This window comes from Motacilla alba, chromosome 1 (assembly GCF_015832195.1).
Source record: "Motacilla alba alba isolate MOTALB_02 chromosome 1, Motacilla_alba_V1.0_pri, whole genome shotgun sequence".
Taxonomy (NCBI): Eukaryota; Metazoa; Chordata; class Aves; order Passeriformes; family Motacillidae; genus Motacilla; species Motacilla alba.
The window spans coordinates 19,557,455-19,572,933 of record NC_052016.1 but is presented as its reverse complement, the minus strand read 5'-3'; the positions used below and the strand labels follow the sequence as shown (position 1 = coordinate 19,572,933).

Here is a 15,479-nt window from a genome sequence, read left to right as displayed (position 1 = left end):
TTACCAAATTAATGCATGTCCCCAAATGAGATACCTTGTTGGTACTTGGAATTCCTTTCCAGTACTTGTTTCTTTCCTACTATTAATACAGCAGTATTTTAGTAAAATACTCTGCTGCTTCTGCCATGCTCTGAGACCACAAAAAGCAATTTCAGCTGTGATCTGCCAGCATAACACAATTTCAATTCTGGCATCAATATTTTCATAGGTTGCAAACATTGTGAGTTACATGACTTGGTTGAGTTTTCTAAACTCAAACTTTCCTTCCCTACTCCCTCTTGCCCTGCCCAAGTATAACAGCTTTTTTTTACATCACTCTTCCTCATTTCTCACAATTAAAAAAAAAGTTTCAGATGTCTGCAAAAGTCCCCTTGTTCACAACACTCTTTCAATATTTTGGACGGTTGTCATGTTGACATGCAAGATTTTGTATGTCCCAGTGGAAGGGAAATATCAAGCTTTTGTAATGCTCAGCCCTTGAGAGACGTGGCATGCCCGGGGACGCACTCCTCAGAAATGGACACCAGGATGTGCAAATTTGTAAAACAAAAGGTACGTAATTTTTCAGATTATGTTTTAGGATAATGTGCTGTGCACAATGTGCAGGTGACTTAAAAAGCACCCAAACATCTCTCCAGTATAATTTATACTGCTTAACAATTCATTACCATGCTTGAAAGAAAGATTTCCACATAGTCATAGATCTAAGAACCCACATTCACCTGTCTCATATTTTCTGAGTATAATTCGGGTGTTAAATTTTGCCATAACTCACGAAGCCCCAGAAGATCCCTCACAGGACTGATCCTCCCATTGCTCTGCCCACAAAACTTCTCCACACTCTGCCCAGGGCACTGGGACGGCAGCTGAAAGACACTGGCCCCGCTCTGAGAAAGGCTCAGAGCAGACCTCAGATCCCAAACCAGCCGTTTGCTCCCTCTCCACCAGGCAGAACAAATGCTCTGTGCAGTCGCAAGTGCCTTGGCTTGGCTCCTGCCCTCGCTCTGCACTCCCTCCCGCCTCGCTCCGCGCAGCTGCTCCGGGACCGCGGGGCCCGGTGCCCCCGGCTCAGCACCCCTGGGAGCTGCTGCTCCTGCAGCAGGCTGGGCTCCCCAGGCCAGCAGAGAGGGAACAGCAGGCTTTGCTCTAAGGCACCTTTTTGTCTGGGCATCCCAGAGCCTCCCACGCGACACCTGGTAGGCATTTCAACATTCAGTCCACTATTAGGCACTAAAGGTATATAAGGGGTGTTCACTGGGTCCTATATAAAACTTTTGCAAAAATATCGATGATATTCTAAGATTGAGTATTGTAACAGTCCGTAACCCCACTGCTGTGAAAGCGTATCTTGATTTCACACTGCAAATGTATTTATTAGCCGTGCAAAGAAGGCACAATATTCCTACTACTATTCTTTAGTTATCTGTGGTAACATTTTTACATCGCTGAAAGCAGTACTCATCTCTGTGAATTACTTAAACCAAAAAAGGATCATTGTCTACTTTAAAATATGGACACACTCTGAATAGAACTTTTTAAAGGTTTTTCAACTAAACACATTTATAGGGCAAACAAAGATTGAAGCATTCTACAGTTACATAAAAAAGGTAAAAGTATCCTTTTTTTTTTTCTGAAGATGAAGGTATCTTGGAATCAACCTTATTGAAAGAAAAGTGTGCCTGATAACCAGAACAATAGGCCTAGAATATAAATTCATTTCATCATGGACATACACAAATGCAGCATTTTACTAGAGATACAGACATGTAGCTGCACATACTGAACTCCACTTGAAATGGTAATATGAATTGATATATCAAGGCCAGGAGAAAGAGTCATTTCCAGAAGGGGAGAAAGACAAGGGAAAAGACTCTAAATAGTCAAAATAAGCACTCAGACTCTGCTTTTTACAACACAAGGAAGGCACATTCAAGCCTTTTACACAGTAGACCTTCCTCCTTGAGGCGTGCCAATGAAGACAAGGAAGCTGCTTGAATAGGATGGCAATGCTAGTCACGCTAGTGCCATCAGGAACTACGGGGGAAGAGCAGCCAGGTCACAGGGTGTGGGATCCGAAGACACGTAGTCAGGGGGATTCTCCCTGCTGACTGCAATGGGCACTGGATCAGTCCCTTGCCCTTATACCTCTTTAACTATCCCACTCATAACCCTGTCATCATGAGCTTAAGGATGTGGCCAAGAAGGAGAGAAGAAATGTCTTTGAAGTCATGAAATATATCTAAGATTCTGGACATCTGCCATTTTAAAACACTGAGCCGAGCACACTCAGCCTTAGCAGCAAGTTGACAGTCTGGAAGCAAGGAGCAAACAGAGGAAAAAATCCTACCATGCATCCTCCCTGTCTCACTCCAACTGATTCCAGGCATTTTGGGTGCATTGAGCCACATCCCCATGCCCAGCCAGTCAGGCAGCCCCTGTATCTGCAGCCATGCTGGAGCCTGCCCATCGTGCTGCCAATCCCTGAGCCCTCCTGGAAACCAGCTCCAGGGGCTGGTGCTTGCTGCTGCACATATCTGGGAAGAGAAAACTTGTGGGCTCAGGTTCAGGGTGCTGGAGAGGCTGAGCAGGCAGAGGGATTGCTCCCAGGAGCAGGGAGCAGTCGGCAAAGCGGCAGCGGTTTCCCCAGAGCAGGATGTCATGCCTGTTCTCCCCAAAAGCAAACTGACTGAAAATACTAAAAAGTTTTTGCAATCCCATTGGTCCTGCCGAGGGAGCCTGACTGGCAAGACAATACATCTTTGTTCTCAATTAAAAACATTATTTGGGTGCAATAATCATTTAAAAGCCAAGAGGAATAAAATCTTGTGATTATAACCACAAATTGTCAATTGAAGCAAGTGTTTTAAACAATCAAGTTTGGTAGAGAAAGAAGAGAGAGGGAATAATAACAACCTCTACTATGACTCCATGTAGCCTTCATTCAGGCAGTACAATTTTACTTGTATTCTGAAATCAATGCACCATAATCACAAACCAAAATTGTGACTGTAGTAAAAACCCACATACGGCACATGCAGATGTGGAGGGATTCCGTCAGGACATAACATTACTGGATACTGTAAGTACCCTGCCTGCTCTGTTCTCCTTTTCCTATGAACACAGAGCAACCGTGGCTATTCTAATTCTGAAAAATGGGAAGCAGAGAAAGAAAGAAGTGGAGAGAATTTGTGTTAAATTGGATTTTCTTGTCTACTCCTGTAGTTTTTATCACCCAGATGACAAAACATTATCATTAGCAGTTTATGCCAAAAGTTAACATTTGCCCATGGTTTTCTATTTTCTCTAAACCACAAAGGTTGGAGCCTATTATGCACTCCCCTTATCTTACTCTGTTACTTTAGAATCTAAGAGCGCACTGCGCACATTAATCTTTCATGGCAGAGTTCACTGAAGTGCTGCCAAAATTCAATAATTATGTTCCATCCAATCCAGCAATTTATTTATCTCATTGCTGGAATTTAGAACATATAGAACAAAGTGCTTAGTTTATATGAATTAAATCCTCGCTAAAAAAACCCCAAAAAACCAACAAACTCATAAGACAAAACACAACAGCCCTGTTTCACTTCTAAAGTTTTAAAACATGCAGCAGAATCTACTGAGAAATAAAGCTATTTTTACAAGAGCAATGTTTTTTTGATAAATTAAAAGTGTTCCACGATGTTTAGAGTTCAAGTGAAAGTATCTTATAAATGTATTTGTAACTTTTATTCAAAAAGCATAACAAAATGTACCACTTACACTGCACTACTAAAATATGAAATATTAATGTCTAAAGATCAAAAAATACTAGCTAAAAAGCAAGAATTTGTTTTCTGAATGGAAAATATATTGATTTACTGCACTGAAATGGGTAACTGAGGCTTCAGCATTTCTATGGAGCAAAACCTGAGATACAAAATTACAATGAAGTTAAGCTTTATAATTGCACTCTTTCATTATGTGTTTGCAAACAAACATAAAACATAAAGCCCTCCAAGTAGGAAGATTAGAGACACAGTATTCCTGAGGGCTGTTAAAAATAAAAATAGCACAATGGAGAATACTTTATATTCTTCATCTTTTTTAAAGGCAGAAAAAAGTAACTAACAAGCTATTTATCAACCTATTTAAAAAGAAAAAAAAATTAATCTATTGGTTTTGGATTTAAAAATATAATGCAGTGTCAATGCATTTCAAACTTTAAACTTATGAGGACAGAATGCTGATTTATCTGATGAAAACGTGACTTTTTTGCATGTTCGTATAGATGATAGATTTCTTCATGAAGGAAAATGTTAATTTTGTCTCTGCAATCAAAAGTCAAATTTATAATGTTTTAATTTTTTAAGAAAAACTTTGTTGCTTCATATATTCGATTTTACATTTCAGTCATGCTATCAGAAAAAAAAATTATTCTGGATTTAAACACTCTTCGCAAAGTTTTTGGAGAATAACTTTCTGTGATTTACAGCACAACCCTTCACCAACCAAAATAGAAAAGAAAACCTCTAGAAGCAGTAAACTAGCATGTGTTCCTTATTTCCCAGTAAAACCTTCTAGGCAAAACTAGGAATATAAGAGTAAAACATTTTAAAGTTAGTTTTGCCGTAACAAGGTGGGTGTCTGCATATTTTAAAGTAACCCAGGAAAAATTACTTCCACGCTCTAGCAAATAAATTCCATAATGATTTGCAAAAACTCTACTATCACGTTTACATTTGCACCAAGTATGATAATTTTCTGGCAATGCTTTACATTAAAATAGGATTCAACAGTGACGTATTTTCCCCCTGCTGTAAAGCTTTTCATAAGCCCCAGAAAAATACAATTAAGTTATATGAGTTTTATTTTACTATAGTTCTCCATCTATTCTTTTGCAACATGTTCATCTTGTCTGCTTATTTTCATTGCAAATACAAGGTGTTATAGCTAAACTTGCAGGAGGCTTTTGAGTACTGTAACTCTGCTGCAATGTAACAATGAACAAACTCTCCCAGCCAAGTTACATGAAAGTACCGATTCTGAGGAGTCTGTAAAGCTCGAGCTCTCTCCCAGTGTAATATGTAATTATGTAATAAAGGAAACACACACACACACCCCACACGCACACACACACCCAACACCTCACAGAAAATACAGTTTAACAGAAGAAAGACAGTACCTGTAAAGCCCATTTTAACAGCAGCCAAAGGGATCAAGGCTGGGGGCAGGGGGCAGGGAAGGTGCAAAAAGGCTGTTCCATATCGATATTGCTGCCGAAAGATGGTGTTGCTTATAAATAAACAACACACATAGGAAGGAACAAGCAACTCCTCAGCTACAGCCACAAGTGCAGAAATGTAAAAATAAAAATACCGGACAAAAGTGCTGCATTTTGTCTTTACAACACACATAGAAATGACTCTGTAGACCATACACAGTATGTAATAGGAGGTCCTTAATTTCCAATTCACAGAGTAAATTCACAGAATGTTCAAGTGTGCAATAATAATGTATTCACTTACAGTGCCAGACTTGTTTATATAATATCAGCAAGGAATAACTCATTTATTGCACTGATGATCTCCACAAATTTCTGAACTCGAAGCACACTTGAAACATGAACTTTTGCAGCTCCTTACTAATGTTTAGACTAACTCCCTTTCCCCTTTTTTTAACAACAAAGGACTACCCAGCTCCTGTTCCCTGTCTCACAGATCAGACCCATACCCAGATTTCAAGGAAATGGGATAAATCCAAAGACACATCTAAGATTTTCCTCGCAAATTTCCCCCCAGTGGACCCAGGCATGTATTTTTAAAAAATATATATATTAAAAAGCTCCACTTATACAATTCAAACAAAGAAACTTCTCGAAAATATCATTACTTACTGTTCACTGAGAATAATTTACTGAGATTAAAAGTTTAAAGATTCATCTGCTTTACATCCACAAGTGTTTTAAGCAACCCCTAATACTGTATCTTGCTTAAATGTGACAATTAGTGCTGCTTTGGCATGTTGAAAATACAAAGATACCAACGATCCTCATTATGCCTTAGCTCTCTGTAGCCTGGTTTTTGGAGGTGCGTAAGCTGCGGAAATTTAGAATGATAATAGCAACAATTTGGTACACTAGGAAAATACAGACCCTCCCCCCCGAATGCTTCAGATATACTGTATAAAGTCATTTTGACATGCCTACACAACTGGTTGTGGCAGCTTTCAGACATGATTCCTAATCACAAAAAAATGCTTCAGGTTCTTTTAGAGAAAGCTTGCCTTGGGAAGTTGATTTTGGCCAAGTGCCAAAATCATGTGCAAAAGGGGCCCTCATTACCAATTCATGGCAGCCTTCAGCGCTGACAAAAAATGTGACCCAACAGGCTAAAGCAACAACTAAAATTAAAAAGTATGAGACAAAGACAACTTACTTAATATTCCTTCCATCGCCACGTTAAACTTTTCCGTAATTAAACCCTTGTTAGTTCAAAGCAGTTTTCAACTACTTTTAAATGATTGCACAGGCAGTCTGTAACAGTGGAAAGCTTTCCCTGTAAATTCTCCCCAGCCACTCCACTTCTAACAGCATTTGGGTCCGACCGCAGAACTTTTTTGCTCTGCGCCTCTGCAAGAAACCCCTCTCCAAAAAGAAGCGAAGCGTCTGTGTGGATTCCAGCGAAAACTAAGCAGATCATTACAAGCTTTTGCAAGCAGTAAAGGCATAGGAGGAGTGAGGAGGAGGGAGGAGAGAAAGGGCTTGAGACGTAGGAGCAGCTATTTCCTAAACTTTCTAAAAAGTTTATCAAAATGGGCATGCAAACTTGAAGCAATTGCAATTAACAGCGCTCGCTGCCCCACTCTCCCATAAAAGCAGATTTGATACACAGCCTTACCTAGATGTCGTCTGGCTTTTCTGTGGATCAAAAAGTTTCCTGCCTAAGCACAGAGATATTCTTTCACAAACCATAAAGGCCCCTTTTATTAATCCAGTACTGTAACAGCCCACTTTCTAGACCACGTTGAGAGCAGGATGCATCAGCTTTCGAGAGAAAAACAGTCTTAACACACAATTAGTGGCAGATTGTATAATAGAGGATTTATCTTAAAGAGTGAAAAGGCATTTTTTAAAAAGCAAAGAGGGTGCGGTCAGATGTTAGGCTATCCCTGAGAAAAGGGGCCTAGGCTGCACTAGTACCTAAATACTAGCAGAAGCTTACTGGGAAGGGAGCCAATGGAATGACTTTGTTTGACCCAGCTGCCAATCTCTCCTGAAGCACTGCGCCAGACTAAACACTGACACTATTTTAACTCAAATCAGGCTACAGCAGCTGTTTGCTTTCCGGCTCTCAGCTATGCACCATGGCCATGATGACTCTGCACAGCACATATGATAGAGCTGGGGCACTTCTGCTAAAATATGTTCCATGTTTGGGCTGATGGTATAGAAGTGGGGGCTGGGGTAGCTGTTTAGTGTAGGGGCTGTTCTTCTTTTTTTCTTTTTTCTTTTTTTTTTTTTAAACAATATCTCTGCTTCCATTTTTCCCAAAGTCAACTAAAAACGAGATTTGAGGCTCACAAAAAATTCAGAATTGCAAGTCAGGGGAAGAAGAAAAGTTTCTGCTTTGGACAGACAAGAATTAGAATACATTGTAAAGAGGTCTGTGTGTGCATGACTCCAAAAATACACCTACTACTTCAAAAGATTTATTTTCCTCTTGTTAGGTGCTCTAAAATTGATCAATATATACTTAATCAACAGACTCTCCCTCTCATTTTCAGCTGTAAAAAGAAAGTTTAAAAATATATATATATATATATATCAGGCATTTTTACACATGAAAAGCAGGCATTACATGTGCGCATAAGAGCACACATTTACAGATGCATCCAGATTCTGATCTAAATTACACCAGTGCAAATTGCACTGTAAGCAAAGAAGTTATTACAGGTTAAAACTGAGGGTGGAATTCAATAGCCAATTTACATATGAAAGCATATGAGACTGAAAAAAATACCATGGGCATTAGTAGAAACAGGCGTATGGCATGGAGGCTGGCACATCTTTTCTAATTAAAAAAAAGTCAAAGAAGAGTTGCAGCAACAAAAACAAAGCACATAGACATTTAAAATCAATAGAGGCTTCTGAAGCACTGAGCATGTTGTACAGTTCAACGTGGCACCTGCAGGTTTTTAGCATTTACACATAAACTTAGACACAGTACTTAAACCAAAACTTTGATTCCTCTCACCTTGCCACATAAGGTTGCTGGCTAGTCTCAAAAACTGCATGTCATGATATTTTCCTCAATCAGTAAAAAAAATTAGTAGAATACACCCACCTAAAAGCAAAAGGCACAGAAAATGAACCCAACCCTTTATAGTTAATATAAAAGTATGTGGAAGGTCTGGCTCCTGACATGTGAATGCCTTCAGAAAGCACTGCTGGGTATCTACAATTCAATATGTATACTCAATAGAGATAATGGAGAAAAAATTACTAAACACAAATGGAAAAAAATAATAATATAAAAATCTATTCTGTAAAAGCTGAGCCTGTTGTTCTGTCACAGGCTGTTGGCACCAACAGATTTCCATGAGCTGTGCAACAGCCTCCTACCAAAACCCAGTGGAAGTCACTCACATTGTACAAGCTCAAATCTCCCTAACTACCCTCACCTCTCGCTGGTCCTCAAGTACATTCACAGTTTTAGAAAAGATCCTGGAAAAGATCTTAAATAACCCAACATTAAATGAATATGGGTTACAAATAAAATGACTAACGGCTAGTTCGACAAACGTCAATGTTCCTATCTAACATGAGAATTGAAATGGAAGAGCAGACCTGCATTATGTCCAAAATGCCATGAAAGAATGGGCAATTACTTCAAGAAATGCAGTTACCTACTCCTGAGAAGTCTGAAATCTTAAAATGGCAGATAGGTGAGATAAACACAACAGTTTTTTCAGTACCTCTTCTCTCTCTCTCCAGACAAATATTTATCACAAGATGAATTTGCAGGCCCCCTAAAGAAAATGTGACTCCTCAGCAAGGAGGGTGTTTGCCTTGTGAATTCATACCTCACCTTGCACTGCACTAGAGGTAAAACTGCAGCAATATCTCTAGAAAGACTTTAACAACACTGAACTTAGCATGGCTGGAAAAGAACAGAAGTACAAGATAAAAAGCAAAATACAGGCTGGAGCGAAGCTTAGCCAGCTCCTTGAGGCAGAAGAGAAGGTAATATGGCCAAATCAACAGACAAAATTTGAAAATGAGAGGAACTGAAGGATGTTCTCAGTGAAGCCAGCAAGGAACATATCCAAGACAGCAAGGAACATATCCAAGGCAGGACAAGATCAGGATGCAGATAAACTATGGTGGATAGACACTTTAAACATTGTCATAAAAGAAGACAAGTCTTAAGGGTGGAACACAAATGCTTTTCATTCAAACACAGTATAACTAGCAGAGAGCTTGCACAACCTTCTCCTTCTTGAAGAGTTCAATGAAAATTTATTCCTGTTTCAGTTGGTAAGGATGGGTCCTATTGTCAGAATTGCTCCAGGGTGGCTGCAGGAGAGGAAGGTGGTATCTGGCATTTCTTTCACTTTTAAACAAACTTTTTTCAGCTTTGGGCAACAAATTAAGAAACACAGGGAAGCACTGGAACCAGTAACTAGTAGAGCTTTGCTGACAAATACAAATCTCTTTCCTTCCAGAAAGCTGTTTAGAATTCTTATTATCTAATAAATGAAGCATTAGTACAGCTAAGCATATTTGCAGTTCCTGTTGTATAAAATCTCTTGCTGGTCTTAAAAGGATTCTCTGTTAGAAATAAGGCATTCATTTTTGAGGTTAGTGAGCTGAGTGTGTATGCAATTACACCAAGAGCATTTATGACAACTAAACCTCTTCAAGTTGTTGGCCAATATTGATCAAATTTTTGATTAGAGGTTTCAGGTGTATTTTTTAGAAACTCAGAAGTGGTATGATATCAGTTCAAGTTAATTATAAAATTCTAATTGATTTGAAAGGAGTCAGGATTTTATCCTTTTCAACCCCAAGCCTTAAGTAAATTGTCAGGGGGTCCCAGAAAACGGTGCATGTCAAGAACTGTGTAGGTTGTGATCTACTTATTAATCACTGTGAGGTGATCAGTAACTTCCAGCTCCACTTGTGCATCAGCCACTTCTAGAAGAGATGATGGCCAAAACTGTGACATAACACTGTAAGTCAATGGCACTGGAGTCTCTGAGCTCCTAAAAAGCTGTGCATTTCTTCACAAACTGAGCCTTCTATTGTTTGAACTTTCAATAACCATCACTGCTAAGCTGGAAGCCTTTCACTAGTAAGAGTCACTGGGGAAAGAGAAAAAAGAAGAAATTAAACACAAAATAGAACATACACTTCAGTGTTTCAGTTACTTCAGGGGAGCAAGTTAAATTTCCAAGACTGAAACTGACTTCAAACAAATTTATTTCCCTACCTACTGCATTAGCACATCACACAGTACTATTTTTATTAATAAGTTTCATTTATAATGCTTATTTGAAGCTGGAAGACAATGGTGAAATTCAAGAGGAAAAAGAAAAGAAAGAAAGCAACAGCTGCCTCCTTGCAAACAGGAATAAATGCTATACTCTCTATTAAAAAGTGAGAAACATAAATAAATCCAAGAGACAGTCACCTATTCATGGCAAAATGGAACCCAGATGCTAACAGCTGAGAAGAAACTTGCCTCAGAAATTCAATTGCATAACTATCTTTCATTAAGGATTTTTGTAAGCCAGTGCCCACCACACCACCACCAGCAGTAATGCACTAGACTTTTCTGTTCCATTTGGTTAGGAAATCTGGGCTTGCTGTAGTCCCTACACATTTTTTAAATAAAAGCAGAAAACATGGCAGTGACTTTTGTAGCTATGGAGTTAGTTTAATTCAGACTCTAAAATTAGTCTTGCACAATCTCATCATCTCCAGATGCTCCTTTATGCTCATAAATCCACTAAAATGTTTATATTGTCTCATGCAAAAGGGTGAATGCCTGCTGAGGATTGTTGCTCCAAGGCAGCAATAACTTACTACGTCTTTTCTATAGCAAGTTGCAGTGGTTTTTTGAAGTATAATCTATAGACATTTGCTCTTTCCATCACACCTCCCACATTTCCACAAGCCACAACATATTTATGCTTCAAGACATCTTCTGGAACAAATCAGTTTTAGTTTTGAATTAGAATACAGTATGACATGAGACAGATATAGCTGGGGTTTCTCCTAAGAAAAAGTTGTGTGCTTTTAGAACAGACACCAAGCAAATATCAAGCTTGCATATAAGCCTTAGTTCCAAGCCAAGGAAATAGCTACCATATGTATTAAAAAGTCAGTATCAAACATAATTAGATTAGATATAACACAACTGGGCAACTGGGCCCCCAAAGACCACCATCCAATCTTACTCATTTCTTCTTTGGGACCAATTATCATGTTATTATACTGAGTAGTGCTGAGAATCTGTCAAGGAAGAAGATCCTATTGTGTTGCCAGACAAAAAGGCAGTTCTTGTCTCAAACATCATCCTTTTTGTCAGTCAAATTCAGCATTGGAACATAAGGTCCCTGAGCTCATAGACAACAAAACACAAAATGATGGTGTTCTCCCACCATCATAATTTATTTGGTAGTTATGATTTCTGAAAAAGAGAGACATTTCCCAGTTTTTCCTCTGTAAGTAAATGTCTTTTATGGACTTACTTTCTATTACTTTCTCTAAGAAGCGACTAAACACGATAAAGAAGAAAAAAAAAAAAGAGCAGCAAGAAAAATAAAATAATGAAGATTTTTGGTAATGAACCCCTCCAATCACTACCATTTACAGAACTGCACAGTACTGAGATACAAGCAGTTCTAGGGGAGTGTGATACAGCAGCTCAAGGTGACTAGAGATCTGGATTATTGGTGCTTACTTCTAACCCCATTCCTGGCTCAATGAGTACCCCGTGGGATATAACTCAATCTCCTCTGCTCCAGATTTCAGCTGATGAAAAGGCACAAGGCTCAAAAGGCATGTGAAAGGACATGCAAAATCAAACCTTCAGTTGTCTACATCTTAGTTTCTCTAAAATTGTGGCAGAAAATATTCCTACTGATTTACAATCAAGTAATAATGCACTAATATGAAAAAATATTAATTCTTACTAAGGAAACTAAGATACACCTTTGCAGCAATTAAAGAAATCATTTAATCCTAAATTAATGTAAATGGAACTCAATTTCTGACCCTGTAATTTTGGTCAGATTTTCATTGCCTATAATGTTCATTAAGGGTAGAAATAAATATTAAACAAGGTTCAATTGAATATCCCGAATAAACTTGTGGTTGGTTGAAGTGCCATTTTTGTGTAAATTGGAGAGACAGGGCATCAAATTTAGTTTTTCACTGCATACTTCACAAAGATAGTCCTAAGCACAAATGTCTGCAGTTTTAAGCTACTTGCTTTGCTGCAAAGCTTAAATAACCAGTCACTCTGTCAATGCCTATGCCTTTTAGTCAATGCTGTGTTGACTCTTCAAATATTTTCACTTTTTAATATAAACTTTTCAAGCAAAAATTTCTCTTAGAGAACAAGGACCCTACACAACCAAAACGGAGAGAAGTTACCACTTCCTGGTTTTTCAGTCTCACCTGTTTTAAGTACAGCTGACCCAGCGCAGATGGATACATTGCTCCTGTCTGGGGGAGGGCCTGTTTATCAGCCTTTTCATGACTTACAGAAGGAATCACCTCATTTAGGAATCATGATGGTACTGACTATTAATATCAAGCAGCAGAGCCTACCAGCTACACCAGAAGATTGAAAAAACCTGTGTTGGGCTCTATTCCAAACTCTGGAGAGGAAAAAAGCCGCTTGGGATTTGCATACATTGATGATTTCAAAATCCTGCTCGGCAGGAATTTCTTCTCCTGCACATTTGACACAACCAAAATTAAACCTGGCAATAGGAGAGAAATTCTTCAGATATCCAACGTCAAAATAGATGGTGTTCATGTGCATTCTACATCAAAATAGCCAGGTTTCCAAAATATTACATCAGAGCATTTGGAAATGAAAGCCTTTATTTGCATAATATAAATCCACCTATAAATTGCCCATAGAAGAAACATAACATGCATTGAAATAACACATACAACACCATAATTGTATTCTTTATGCAAAACTGACTGCCTAGAGTCTTCTCCTTCCAAATCCAAAACAAGACAAATGGTACAGCTCTAGAATCCTTTAGTCTTTGCCGACAACTACCTTAAACAAATAAGCAGTGGATAATGAAGCTCAGCTATTACCTGCTACTGCACATCTATGACAGCCCAAGAGAAAAGACCACCAGCTACAGACTCTTGACTAGGTAAAAAAAAATCATAACATTACATGGTTTTTCTTTGGTCTGTGTTATAGAAGAACAGGTTTTTTTACAAGGACACAAAGTAAAGGAAAGCAATGTAATTGATAATTCATCCAAACAAAAGCCATGAAATACCATGCTGAAAAATGTACTTAATAAGTTTTGTCATACTATTTTGATGTTCTACATTTTCATGACTGCCACTAACTGTCAAGTGAAAGTTCCATGAAATACAATGACTTGCACAGATTAAAGGTGTACTTCATATTCAATAACAGTTATTTTACAAATATTAACCTCTGCATAGAGACTACCCTTCCTGATACAATACCTCCTTATGTACAAACACAGCTTTTATTCCACTCCCTTCTGCATTTTATTAGTTATTTTAGACAGCATTTTACTGTGTAGAAGCTTCAAGTTTAATCTAAGGCAACTTCTGCATCCCAGCTGAAAAAGTGGCTATGAAAAGTAATTTGCAGTTAGTCACATCATCACAAGTTGGTTTACATTTACTCTATATGAAGTCAAATTACCATTCCAACGTGAAACCCAGAAAACTGGAATTCACTTACGATGAAGGCCTTGCAAAACCTTTTTCAAGCTGTGACCATGGTCTGTCCCATCTGCTTGACACATATAGTTTCCATCAGCAGTGGAAAGCTGTATGCAAGTCCTGATGGGGAACACATGCTTATTACTTGAGTCCCCTGAGTAATCACATATGAACACATGAGCATAGAGTTTTTGTTTAGGACTTTGTGTACATTCGTAATGTAGTCTTGGTACGTGACAATCGCTCCAACATCACAATATTTAAGGAGTCGATATGTGAGGAATGGGCTTCACAAACTTCTACACATGTCAAATCTTTCTCAAACGTTGCATTCTCAAAAAAAAAAAAAAAAACAACCAACAAAAAACCAAAAAACAACACACCAAAAAACCACAATAAGAAGAAAAGAAAGACAGCAGTCTGCTCAGTTTGAATTCACCTGCGTTCAAATTGATGCTGGAAATAATGGCTCCTCCAGGTGCATTTGGTTCCTACATATGCTCAGCATATTTAACAAAACCTACTTTAAAACTGTGATAAGTGCATGCAAAGACCTGGATAGTAAGCTGACTGATTTATTCAGTCAAATGGTGTTTCGAAATCTTCAAGTGTCCACTGCTCATCTGACTAAGGAGTGGAGAAAATGCAGAAGAGAGGACAACAGAACAAAGCAAAAACCTTTTCTGGGCTTCAGACAAAAGAACACTAAGGTTTTCATAGCTTTTGTGGGGTGGTAATTGAGTCCCCAGCCTGGACATGAAGCTAAAATGCAGTAATACTTCATCTTTCATCATTTGGTGCAAAAGTCTAGTAAGCTGCTATCAAATATAAAGATAGTGGCCAAGTGCAAAAGGACCAAAATTGGGGTTGTGGAGTTGAATGAAAATGATGAACAAGAATTGTGGATACATTACTAACAATACCAAGCAAGTACAAAAGGAAAAAACAGAAGGTGGTGGTTTAGAAGGAAGAAAAAGAGGAAGAGAAAAAGAAAGGGACCTTTTTTCCCCTCACTCATCAAGCTGCAACAATGAGGCAGGAAAAACAGAAACTTCAATTCTTTGCTACTTCAGCTTCTATTGTTGGACAGAGCTAATGATGGACATCTCACAGGTCATTCAGCCCTAGGAATGAACCAATTTGGAAAGTCACAGAAAAGCTTTCCTAGTAAAAGGCACCTGCCAACTAATAGCAGCAGTTGTGTTCCTGGAGGTTCAAAGGTTTTGTTAAATTTTGGAATTTCTCTTAGAAATAACTAGAGGGTGCTTCAGCCCACAATGCTTTTACTATTCCAGCAAGTCAAGTGACTTCAAATATAGTGAAAAATGTGTCTTAAAGTGCCCGTACTCCATACTTACACTACACTAGCACAAATGTTACATGAAGCTTTACATACAAGAAGATTGTCTTCTGTGCCTTATAATTTTTTTTAAAATCTCTATTGTTTACAAAAAATCTATGACAAATTACTCATCACAAGCTTAATGATGACTCATATATTGGCAAAATGGACAAAATTAAAAAGTGCTGATTTTTC

At 38.4% G+C, this 15,479-nt stretch overlaps 1 protein-coding gene across 11 annotated transcripts in view; it reads right to left on the bottom strand.

Annotated features, from left to right (window-relative positions):
- The window catches only part of LOC119704257, a 279,500-nt gene that overhangs the window by 92,844 nt on the left and 171,177 nt on the right, over nucleotides 1–15,479 (bottom strand). The gene's annotated exons all lie outside the window — the stretch shown is intronic.